At 46.5% G+C, this 12,672-nt stretch overlaps 1 long non-coding RNA gene across 1 annotated transcript; it reads left to right on the top strand.

Moving 5' to 3' along the window:
- The first annotated feature begins 336 nt into the window (after window positions 1–336).
- On the top strand, window positions 337–1,929 carry LOC114070171. Its single transcript, XR_003573883.1, has 4 exons — window positions 337–556; window positions 796–836; window positions 1,237–1,323; window positions 1,784–1,929. It is a non-coding gene; the product is annotated as an uncharacterized LOC114070171 (long non-coding RNA).
- Window positions 1,930–12,672: the final 10,743 nt, after the last annotated feature.

Raw genomic sequence — 12,672 nt, 5'->3', positions numbered from 1 at the left:
GACAGGGTGGGGTTGGGGCAAAGGTTGCACTCAGTGATCTCAGAGGTCTTTCCCAGCCTGGTTGATCCTGTGATTCTGTGAAACACAGATCAAACTGACTCTGTGATTCTGAGTCTCTGTGATTCCATGATTTTGTGACTGATTCTGAGTCTCTGTGACTCTGTGACTGATTCTGTGACTCTGTCACTGATTTTGTGACTGTGATTCTGTGTCTCTGTGACTGTGGCTCTGTGATTCTGTGACTGTGATTTTGTAACTGTGACTGTGATTCCGTGTCTCTGTGATGCTCTGACTTTGTGACTGTGACTCTGTGACTGATTTTGTGACTCTGTGACTGTGATTCTTCCCTCACCTCCCTCCTCCCTTCCCACTCACTCTTTGGGGTGGATTCCCCTCGGAGAGGCAGTGAGGGGGCACAGCAGCCCCCCCTGAGCTCCCCCTGCCCGGGACAGCCCTCGCTGAAGATCAAAGCAAATCACAAATAGCAAGAGGGGAAGAGCTCGTGGGTTTGACATCTGGAGGCCAGAAACAGCTCCTGCTTTGGAGCAGGCAAGAGGTGAGGCAGGAAGGGGAAAAGTGGGTTTCCAGTCTCTTATTTTTGACTGGGATGAAAAGCTTTTGACGGAATTCTATGGTTTGCTGGGACTTGAGACGGTGGTGCCTGTCCTGGGCCCTCACTTCAGAGCTGGGGGTGGTAACAGCGCTTGGAAATAAAGATGGGGATGTTTTCTGACAGGCAAAATACTCATTTTTCTGCGATGCATCACCTGACAGCCTTATTTTTATTCCAAGGAGCCACCTGGGAAATGTCTGTGCTGCCTAGCTGGATAAAACAGGTGCTGTTTCCTTCGGGGCTGGAGGTTTTCAAAGATAAGGGTTCAAAAGCCATCCCAAACCAGAGGGGTCCAAGTCAGGGCCTGGTTTTTCAAAGGTTTGCACTTCTAGGATGCTTGCCTCTGATCCTTTAAGAAATCCAACCTGTGGACAACACTGAGAATATGTGTGATTAGAAATCCTGTCACCAAATCAGGAGGAGGATTAAAAAAACCCTTCATTTTTCGATGAGACAACTCGCACCATCTGATCCAAAGCTGGTTATTTTCCTCTCCCTTATTTTTTTTTTATTTTTTTTTATTCATTGTTCCATCTGATGAAGAACTGGAGCTGTTGGGAAGTGCTTGGTGCCCTGTGGAATGTCCGACTTTTTGTGGTCCTTGCTAAACTTCACCAGAATAGAACAGGAGAATCCCAGAAAAGTTTGGAGTGAAAGGGACCTTAAAGCTCCTCTCATTCCATGGGCAGGGACACCTTCCTCTAGTGCAGGTGCTGGAATGATCACTTGTCTGGATGGACTGCCTTCATGTGAGGCCAGTGACCACCTCCTGCTCCTTGACCAGATGATAGAAGAGCTTTTCCCCTCTTCCATTCACACCTTCCAGTGGGAAATATCTCTAATTTGCACTTGTCTGGTGGTGTTCCTGGGGCTTTTCCCCACTCAGAGGTCGATGCTCCCAATCCCAGTGCACAGTGCCAGTCACAGGGCTCGGGGTGATGCCAGGGGACTGTGCCACTTTCCTTAGCACAGTCATCCACCATCTCCTCAGGAACTGATTCCGCTGGCTCATCACACGCCGCTTGTACCAGGAAATCACAGGAAAGGGGGGGGGGGAAAATGAGCGTGCCAATGCCAGGGGCTGGATTGGGCAGGAAGGAGAAGAAGGAAGAAATGCAAAAAGGGGGGTGTTTTTTTTTAGGTTTTTGCTTTTTATTTTTTTTCCCCCAGTCGTTGGGGCAGATGGGACGATCAAGTTTCGTGTGAAACCCGAGCTGCAGCATTTCTGTGCCCGGATGGAGCTTTCAATCAGGGTGATGTAAACACGGCTGCAGCGTTTCGGGGACCGCTCTGTTAGGGAAATGTGATGGATTAAAGCTGACAAAGGAGATGTTTGGGGGGTTTTTTTGGTTTTTTTTTTTTTTTTTGCCTTTTCAGTTGTGCCAGCTTCATGTGAGGAGAAGCTCTGGCTCCCAGACCAATCCCAAGCCTCGGGGGGTGGGGGGAGGCAGGCAAGGCTTGGGGGGAGGGAGCCACAAAGGGAGTGTTTTGCGAGCCTCGTCTAATTTAAAGCATCTTTGGCTGAGTGGTGCAGCGAAGAGGATGTGGCTAACACGAAGAAAAAAAAAAAATCAGAGAGGGATCAAAGTGTGTGTGCAAATTCGTTCCTTGTGGCAGGAATTCTGCCAGTTTGCTTTCCTAAGGGGAAAAAAAAAAAAAAACAAACCAACAACAACACCCCAACCTTTTTCCCCCCCACACACCCCCACCCAGCCCAGCCCTCGTGAGGGAACGGGAAAATCGCGGGGCACGATCCCTTCTGGATTTCGTCAGGATTGATGGATGGCCGGGATGACACCGCAGCCCGGACCCTGCGCCCGAGATCTGAGCAGCTTCTCCTGGGTCCCAGGGCTGCACATGGAGCAGCCACACGAGCTATTTTTGAGCGGTTCAAAGGCACCACAAGTGTGGGTGGATGTTGGCTGGGAGCTCCAGGCCACCAGGAAGCTCTGGAACACTCGCAGCAACCTGACGTTACCCCAGAGCCCCAACGCTGCCCTGGGCTGGGGTGGGAGATGAGGAAAGATTGTCCCAGAGTCACAGAGCGGGCTGAGCTGGAAGGGATCATCCAGTCCAACCCTCAGCCCTGCGCAGGCCCAGCCCCAAGAGTCCCACCCCAAGTGCCCCAGAGCATCATCCAAACCCTCCTGGAGCTCTGGCAGCCTTGGAGCTGTGCCCACTGCCCTGGGGAGCCTGTTCAGTGCTGACACAGCTCCAGCCATTCCCTGGGTCCTGTCCCTGCTCCCCCCAGAGCAGAGCTCAGTCCTGCCCCTCCTCTGCCCCTGCCCAGGCAGTTGGAACAGCAAAAAAAAACCCCCCTAATTAATTAAAAATCCAAGCTTTGGAGCAAGGTTGGTCCCTGTCAGGTGGCCCCAGCTGGAACACTTTGGGCAGAAGAGATGGGCCCAGCCTGAGGTCACAAACGTGGTGTATCTGAAGTGGTTGAGGGTTTCCTACAAAGACTTTTCCTACACAGTCTTAGGCCAGGGACACTCCTGCCAGGGACACTCAACCCTGGCTGAGCAGGCAGAGGCAGAAAGGGCTTGATCCAAACTAATCCAGGCTGCAGGTGAGAGCCTGGCACGCAGGGGAGTTTGTCACCAGCCTGGCCCCAGATTTGGTGGCTTCTTTAACACCCACAGACGGAGAGCTGACGTTTCCTCCCCCGGAATTATGAATTCACCAGATCAGGTTCTAATGCCAGAGCTACTGAGTGAAAACACACCACCTGGATCCAGCCAGAGGAGCTGCTTTTAATGAAGAGCAGATGCTTGTGCACTTCCAGAGCCTGGGAGAACACAAAGCAGATTGTCCTGAGCCCTGCAGGACTCTGGGGCTGAGCGGTTGTCTCTCCCATTTTCACCGACCTTCCTCAGCTTGCTCTTCCCTGTGGGAATGAGGGCAACTTGGGATGGTCCCACCACCTTGTCGTGATCCCTTCCATGCCCATTTTGGGATGAGAGAAAGGACTTTCATGGGCTGCAAGGTGGAAATGTTCATCACCATTAATGTTCATCACCATTAACGTTCCTTTGCCTCTCTGGAGCTGCTTCAAAACCAGGTCAAGGAGCAGATTTTTTTTTTCCCTGCAGGGATTTTGCAGCAAAAAAATCTTCATTTCAGACCCCTGGGGAAAAGAAAGCCAAAGTCCCACAAATGTGTGTTCTTTAAAAGTCAAACCAAACAAGCTTCTTGGATGGCCCTGTAAAAATTCTAACAATAGTAGGGAGCAAAAAAAAAAAAAACAAAACACATGGAAAAAGGATTCAGGGAAAACAAGCACTAAGGGGCATCTGGTACTCGCAGGTATATTCCCAGGGATTCCTCTTTGGATCACACAAGCACCACCAAAGTCACTGGAAGTCGATTCTTTCCTTTTATCAGTGACAGTTTGATGATTCAAACCACATTCAGTGCTCAGAAGGGAGATTCCAATCAAAGCATTTTGAAAAATCAGATGAGAGAAAAGCATTAGGGGAAAAAAAAAAAAAAGTGTTCCTGCAATATGAGCCAGGAAGTGGAAATGGCTGTCCAGGAGAAGAGCTGGGGGAAAAAAAAAATTACTGAAAAACCCCTAAATTGCTACTACAACTATTGATATGAATGGTGTTACAAGTCAACAAAGATTGACAGGGGCCGTGTTCCTTAACTCCTGCAAGGAAAAGCCAATTAGCCCTTTAAAATAGGCCTGATTCAGTCAACTCGTATTATCCTTCAAATTCTTCTTCTTCTACTTTTCTTCTTCTGGAAACCCTGCCCTGAATGAACAAGTAGATGTTTGTGGAGCAGCTCAGTCCTCCAGGAGGATAAAGACACGTCCTCCCAGGAGGAGACGCCCTTGGCTTGGCCATGTCACAGCCCCGTTGCCACCACCATCCCTGCCCTCTCCCGCCTCTGCTCCTGCAGAACAGTCACAACCACCCAAAAAAAACGTGTTTTGGGGAGGGCAGGATCATGTGCTGGATGAAGGCTTGGCAGGCCAGGCTGTTTTAAGGAGGGAAACCCACGTTTCAATTTCCTGAGGTGTCAGAAACGCTGCGCTTTGACACGTCGGGAACGAGAAGGTTTCACTTGGAAAACCTTCAGAGGCTTTGGTTTGGTCCCTAGTGCTCCTTCCTTGGGGTTGTTTTTCTTTTGGAGAAGCTGGGAAGGGATCCAGCCCAGAGTTTTGTTTCACCTGGATTCGTTGTGTTGGCTTTGTTTCGGGGGGAAAAAACCGCCGGGATTCTGTTCATCCCAACCCCTCTCCTGTGTCCACGTGGGATCACAGGAGGGAAATCAACCCTCCTCCCTCATCACTGCCTTCACCAGCACCCCAGGTCTTGTGCTTGGCTTGGAAAAACCCTTTCATCCCGCTGTGGGGATGGCAGGTGACTATCCCCCATGGATAAAAACCTGGAAAAGGCCCTAAACATAATTTACAAGGATGTTGAGTCCCCACAAGAACTCCCTGTCCTGGCATTCCCGTCAGCTCCTGCATCGACATCACAGACGTGGCCGTGAGATCCACGGTTCCATCCCTGTTCACACCGGGTCAGAGCTCCTAATCCCGCTTTCAAACACTTCCAGCTTTCAAACAGCTGCTGGTTTTTAAAAGGAACCAGATCCAAACCTCTGCTCCTTCTTTCCCCCCCCCCTTTCAAAAATGTGGATTTTCCCCTATCCCATGAAATGTTCCTGGTGTGGGCAATGTTCAGATCCTAAGCAGGGACTGAGTTGTATCCCTGGTTAAACAAGTGTCCAGGATTTATGTGAAGAGAAATATATATAAATATATATATATAAATATATATATATATATATACACACACATGCAAGAGCTCTACAATATAAAAAATTCCCCCTTTTCCCTGGAAAACTGTGTGTTCAGGAGGGTTTGAGCTGGAGATCCAGACCTGAATGAACTGGAGATATAGATTTATTTCTATATGTATATCTATATATCTGTATATCTGTATCTCTATATCAATATATCAATATATCAATATATCTATATATCTATATATCTCTGTATCTCTATACCTGTATCTCTGTATCTATATCTGTGTCTCTATCTCTCTCTATATATATCTATAAATCTATATCTCTATATCTCTATAAAATATACAAATATCTATATATTTAAATATCTATATATTAATATCTATATATTCTTTAACTATCTGTATATCTCTATGAAATATAGCTATAAAAATATATAGACATTTATATATATATATAATATACAGATATCTGTATATTTAAATATCTATATATTAATATCTATATATTATTTACCTGGCTCTATATGACTATAAAATATAGATATAAATATATAGATATATTTATATCTATATCTATCTATCTCTATATCTCTATCTGTATCTCTATATCTATATATATATCTATATCTTTATATCTATATGTAAATATCTATATTTCTATATCTCCATCTCTATATCTATGTATATCTCTCTATATTTCTGTATCTCTATATCTCTATCTAATTGAACACACACATATATTTATCTCTATGTCTAGAAAGCTGAACATATAGATATATATATGTATATATAGTTGTGTGTGCACACAAATGCACATTCAGCACCTCTGTACATCCATTTACAACCCATTTCCTGCAACCTGCTGACTTCCTAAAAAAATGAATAAAAGAGCTCCTTGTCCTGGGAGCAGGGAGAAAAACTGGGAATTTCAAGATCCTGACCCACTCTGGCTTTTTGGAAAGGCCTGACCACGTGAAACGCTCACCGAGAGCTGCTGATGTTCCCCCCAAAAATGGAAATATTGGGAAAAAGAGGAGGTGAAACCTGATTTTTTATATCGGTTTCCCAGCCCTGCTTGGCTTTTGTCCACTTTGCTCCCTTGGGAGTTCCCAGGTTCGGACTTTTCCCACCTGGCACCTGAAGCTTCGGGAAGTACTTCAGGGTTTTCCTGGAGAACGGCATCCCTGCTGGAGCCGTGGGAGTCACTGCTGGACTCGGGGGGGAACAGCTGGAAAATAGTGATAGGTGGGTTTGGGGGAAGAAATAAAGGAAATAAATGAGGGAAAAAGGTATAAATATAAAAATGGTGGAAATTAATAATAAATAAATAAATGTGAAATAAATGTAATTCTAAAAATAAAAATAAAAATAAAAAATTTCTACAAATAAAAAATTCTAAAAGTAAAAGAAATATAAAAATAAAAATTCTAAAAAAAAAAAAAAATTCTAAAAATAAAAAAATTAAAAATAAAAAATTCTAAAAGTAAAAAATTTCTAAATAAAAAATTTCTACAAATAAAAAATTCTAAAAATAAAAATATTCTAAAAAATTCTAAAAATAAAAATTCTAAAAATAAAAAATTTCTAATAATAAAAATAGCTAAAAATAAAAAATTCTAAAAGTAAAAAATTTCTGAATAAAAAATTTCTAAAAATAAAAAAAATTATAAAAATAAAAAAATCTAAAATTAAAAAATTCTAAAAATAAAATATAAAAATAAGGGCAAGAAATGACAAAAATAAAAATAAAATTAAAACCAGATATAAAATAAATATAATTCAAAAAATAAATGTAATTCTAAAAACAAATATAAAATTAAAACCGGATATAAAATACATATAATTCTAAAAATAAATATAATTTTAAAAATAAAAAATAAAAATAAGGAAAAGAAATAATTAAATTAAATATAGAATTAAAAATATATGTAAATATAAAACCAACCATAAAATAAATATAATTCTAAAAATGAATATAATTCTAAAAACGAATGTAATTCTAAAAATGAATATAATCCTACAAATTAAAATATAAAAATTAAGGAAAATAATACAATTATAAAAGTAAAAATAAATATTAATTTAAAAATGAAGTTAAAAATAAAGATAAAATAAATTTATAAGTAGCATAATAAATAAATAAGGAAAATTCAGGAAAAAAAGTCACCTGCTGATGGTGGCAGAGTCTTCCACCTGAAAGAAAGTTTCTCTCCTGATCATGAGCAGGAATCAGATGGGAAGCCTTGTCCTTCCAGGACTCCTGTTCCTGCAGCCACAAACAGCAGGATTTTGAGGCCAAGAGCAATGCCAGCATTCCCACATCACTGTGGGGTCTGGACTCCCCAAAGGGCCACGGGAAAACTCCTCTGAGGGGCTGTGAGGTGATGGAACCTCAGGAGAGAACCCCTGGCCTGGCAGGAGCTCCACAACAGCCCCTCTGCTCTGGAGCCAGGCTGGGACAGCTGGGAATGCTCACCTGGAGAAGGGAATGATCCAGGGAGACCTGAGAGCCCCTTGCAGGGCATAAAGGGGACAGGACACAGGGAATGGCTTCCCATTGCTACAGGACAGGTTTGGATAGGATATTGGGAAGGAATTCTTCCCTGAGAGGGCATGGAGAGGCTGGGATGGAATTCCCAGAGAAGCTGTGGCTGCCCCTGGAGCCCTGGAAGTGTCCAAGGCCAGGTTGGATGGGGCTTGGAGCACCCTGGGCTGGTGGAAAGTGTCCCTGCCCACGGCAGGGGTGGAACAAAACAAGTCTTAAGGTCCCTCCCAACCCAAACCCTCCTGGGCTTGTCTGATTCTCTAAACACCTGCAGCTCGATCCCTCTTCCATCCCTCGGGATCAGCACCATCCATGGGCTCCCCTGGGGCAGGACCAGCCCAGCATCATCACCTTTCCTCCTGCACCCCATCAGGCTCCTCCAGAGAAACGAAACCAGCTGGCTTTGCCTGTTCCCAGAGAAGCCTGGACTGTGCAGTGACACAAAAATGGAATAGGAAATAAAACCTCCTTTCCTCGGAGTAAAAAGGTCAGTCGAGGTCAAATGCAGCCCAGGCTCCACGATGGCCAGAGACAGGTGGAGACCAGGCTCAGCTGCACACCCCTGGGCCTGCTAACCCTTTGGATCTTTTGGGAATGGCTGTGAGTGCTATATCACCCCCTCTCCCTCATTCCTGCCATCCCAACAGCTCTCAGCCCTGACTCCCAAAATGTCACTGCCAACAGTGAGGCCTCAAATGGTACTTTCCCCCCTGGAATTACAGCTCTGCCACCCACCGAGGAATCCGGAGGGAAGAAGGTAGCGATGATGGCTCAGTGTGTGGGAAGAACTCTGGGCCCCAAAGGGTTAAAATGTCCAGAGGGGGTGATTTCATCCTGTGTCTTCCTCGAGCCATGCTTTGGGAATCTGGCTCAGTATCTGCTCCTTCACTCGGGCACTCGCCCAGCTTTGCAGCAGGTGAAACTAAGCCAAATTTCCTCAATCCTCTGCAAGTGTGGCTAAAGAAATGCCCCTAAATTAGGTCCCAAATTCCTGTGATCCTCAAGGCACCGCGAGGGGATGAATAGCTTTCGATAACAGCCCCGGATTTGGGGGTGTGGGGAGATTTATTCCCCGATCTTTTGCCCGTCAAAACCTTTTTCTGATCTTAATTGTCAATCACATCTTGTGATTTCTCCGGAGAAATGAAAATAGCAGCTATTCGTCTTGAAAATCCACCCTTTGATGTCAGAATTCCAGGAAATAAAACACCTTTATAGTTATGGGATCCAGACCTGTCTGACCGGGATGCATTTCCATCAGGGCTCGTGTGCGTTTGTTCACTCGGGGTTTAAGATGTTCTGCCCCTTTTTGTGGTGATTCTCAGGGAGCTTTTTGGGGGCACATTCGCTTTTGCATGAGCAGAAAGAGCCATTTTCCTTCCAAAGAGTCATTTTCCTTCAGGGATCCCACGTCTGGAGGGTGCCAGTTCTTCCCAACCCACACTGAGCTTCCAAGGCGTTGATATCCAGCCTGAACTAATCCAGGGCTCGTTGTGGTGCTGGAATAATGACCTGGACATCCAGGCCTGCTCACAGGAGGGCACTGTCCACATTCCCACCGTCCCAGACCACCCTTGGATCAAGGTTCAGCCATGAACAGCCTCTTCTCCAATCTCCTCAGCTGAGCTCTTCCAGCCGAGCTCCAGAGAAGGAAAACCTCCCTTTCCCACAGCTCCATCCTTTGGATTGACTCTCCTCAGACCACCAGCTCAGCCACAGCACATCCCCCTCCACCTGGAGAAGCTAATTCTAAAAAAAGGCCAGATTTTTTTGGGTAAAGATCAGGGGAGTGAGGGAAAGACTTCAGTAAAATTTGGTCACTTCAGCCTCATTAATTTTTCCACTGGTTTTAAGGAGCTTTGTGGGTTTTGGCTGCAGACTTTGGGATTAAATGTGTGCCATGACCTGGAGGAAGGATCCTTGTTGGTCTTGCTCCTAAAAACTGCTTCCTAAGGATGCTGGCTGGGTGGGAGTTATGGATAATCCCTAACACCCACTGTTCCCTGCTGACCTTCTTTCTACAGCCAAGCCTGGAGCCCCCTCGAGCCTTTCCAAGCTACCCCTCACAATTTCTCATTTGCTTTTTTACCTAATTCCTGGTCTTTCAGCCCATCTTTTCTGTAGACATCCCTCTTCCCTCTCCTTCCACCTGAAACTTTGTGTTTTCCTCTGGTTCTTCCCCTCTCTGGTGCCTCGTGGCTGACTTGGCTGTGAATCCCATTTTCTCTGCTCTTCCCTCAGACTCTTACAACTCCACCATTTCCATTAAAAAAAAAGAAAAGAAAAGAAAAAGAATTATTAATAATTATTAAGGCAAATTGTTGGCTTTGGGTGGATCACCTTTCCTGCCTTCCCTCCCTAAATCCTCTGGTGCCTTCTCAAATTTGCAGATTGTTCCTTCTTATTTTTTCCCCATTCCACCAGCAATTAATCAGCTCGGCAATCTGGGACCAATCTAAAAGCAATCATAATTTAAAAAAAGAGCAATCATAATTAAAAAAAGCAGCAGTGGCTGAAGGGGAAAGGTGTCAGAAAGGGGGATGAACAGAAGCCCAGGGGTCAGCAGTGCACGAAGAGCATCCCATGGGATACTCTCACTGATGGAAAACCCTGTCCGTGCTCAAGCCACTTAATCAAAGGCCACAGAACCAAAGAAAGGTTTAGGTTGGAAGGGGCCTTAAAGATCATTCCAACCCCCCTGCCATGGGACACCTTCCAGGAGAGCGATGGGTAAGAGAACCGGTTTTCTCTTTCCCAAAATTTTAGGCTGCAGAGCCAGAAGGAGCTGCTCACCTTTTCTGAGAGAGACAGGCAAGGGGAGATCATCCCAGCCCTGGCTCTGCATCAGCAGGAGCAGCTGGGCACCCTGAGGTCTTCCCAATCCCAACCCTAATCCCACCCCAGTCATCTCTGCTGGAGCCATCCCACCTCCAGGCTTTGGGTCCAGCACTGAGCCTTCCCAAAGCCTTCCAAGTGTTGTGCCCTGGAATTTTGGTTCAGCCCGGGGCGGAGGGATGAGCTGGGAGTGAGTGGGATCACCTCGGAGCTGAGGGCACTGCTGGGCACGGAGCTGAACCACAAACCATGACCCCCCTTTTTGGTGTTAAATTCAGATGGTGAGGAGGGTCAGTGCTGTGCCTGCAGCTGCACAGGGAGTGAGGCCAGCATCTGAAATCTGGGAATAATTGCTGCAGGTTTGCAGAATGATTTTTATTGAAGGGAGGGGGAAAAAAAAAAAAAGAAAGAGGGAGATTGAGAGAGAGGTTGCTGCTAAAAACGGAAATCCCCGGGATCTGAGCATCTGGTGGAATCCACGTGTCACTGCCCTGCAGTGCCACCAGCGCTCCCAAAAACGGGATTAACTGGGTGCTAGTGGCCAGCCAGGGGCACGGCAGAGAAATCGAGGATGCACCTGAGAAAGCCCTCAAATAGTTTAACTCTCTGAACAGCCGCCCAACCTCCCGAGGGTGGGAAACGCTCCCAAAGCAGGCAGAGCGCCCAACCCTCGTGATGGGAAGCGGGGCACGCGGGGGGTGACACGGAGAGCTGGGCTCAAAAAAGGGGTTAAACTGTCCCAGCCCGCTGCTTCCAGCCGGGATCGGCAGTGGAAACGGGCGGCAGAGCCGGCGGGCTGCTCGGGACGAGATCAAAGGAGCGCTGCAGGTCCGGGAGCGGATGCCAGAATTCCTGGACGCGTTTGAGTTGAGGCACTGCAAGCTCTCTGCGGGGAGGGATGCGAGGCAGGCCGTGCTCTCCCACACCTCCCAGCCCGCTGGAGGCTGGCAGAGAGCTGATGGAGCGGATTATCAAGAGAATGGATCAGCAATTGAGTGCTGGGGAAAGATGGCTTTTTTCTCCTGCTCGCCTGTTCTTAGTGGGCTTGCTGAGAATGAAAGTGTTTCCCATCGAGAGAGGTGCTGGATACCTGGCATTGCACCTTCCTGAATCGCTGGGCTGCTCCATGTTAAATTTTAGGAAGGCTCACTCCAGGTTGTCTTAGAAGGGTAGAAAATTGTATTTTTACTGGGGATGGAGGATGTTAAAAACAATTAAATGAAGCAACAGAATTTATCTGAAACAGGTTCCCCCCTCAACCTCCCACCACCCCTGCGGATTTCAGCTGGTGGGTTTGGCAAATTCTAATTTGATTTGATGCCATGTCAAAATGGGATTTTTTTGGTGGTTGTTGCTGCCTTCCTTGTTCTCAGAAAACCACCAGCAGGGTTTTGCTGTTCAGTCTTCTCTGAGATCCAGCGATCCTTTCTATCCTGACCTCCCACAAATCCACGGATCTGCTCCCGCTCCTGTGGCACCCGGGAGGGAAGGGACCCTCAGTTCATGCAGGCTGGAGCCAGGAATTGCCATCGGTTCATCCATCCTGGAGCCAGGAATTGCTGCACCACCAAGGAGTGGCAGAGCCAAGTGGCAGTGGTTATTTTTAGGGATCTCCTGGCTCACGAGCCGGATCTTCCTCCAAGTCTCAGGCTTGGAGAGACTCTCCCGGGGGAGGAGGACACGCTCCTGGCCTTCCCAGCCCCTGGGATGAGCCCTGGCATCCCTCAGCTCCTGGGAGTGCAGACGTGTCTAGACGCTCTGGGAAGCTTTCAGTCGGGAGAAGCGGGAATGGGTCCTGCTGTCAGGGAACAATGGAAGAGGAACCGACCAGCCCGTTTTTATTCCCTGCAGATGCCTTTGGAGAGGATTGCTGGGTCACCAAAAGTTTTACTGGCAGCAAAAAATAACTCAGGAAA

This window comes from Empidonax traillii, unplaced genomic scaffold (assembly GCF_003031625.1).
Source record: "Empidonax traillii isolate 1590-97213 ecotype Southwest subspecies unplaced genomic scaffold, ASM303162v1 scaffold1454:size153018, whole genome shotgun sequence".
NCBI lineage: Eukaryota > Metazoa > Chordata > Aves > Passeriformes > Tyrannidae > Empidonax > Empidonax traillii.
Note: the sequence above shows the minus strand (reverse complement) of the source record. Positions and strands in the feature narration are given on the sequence as shown.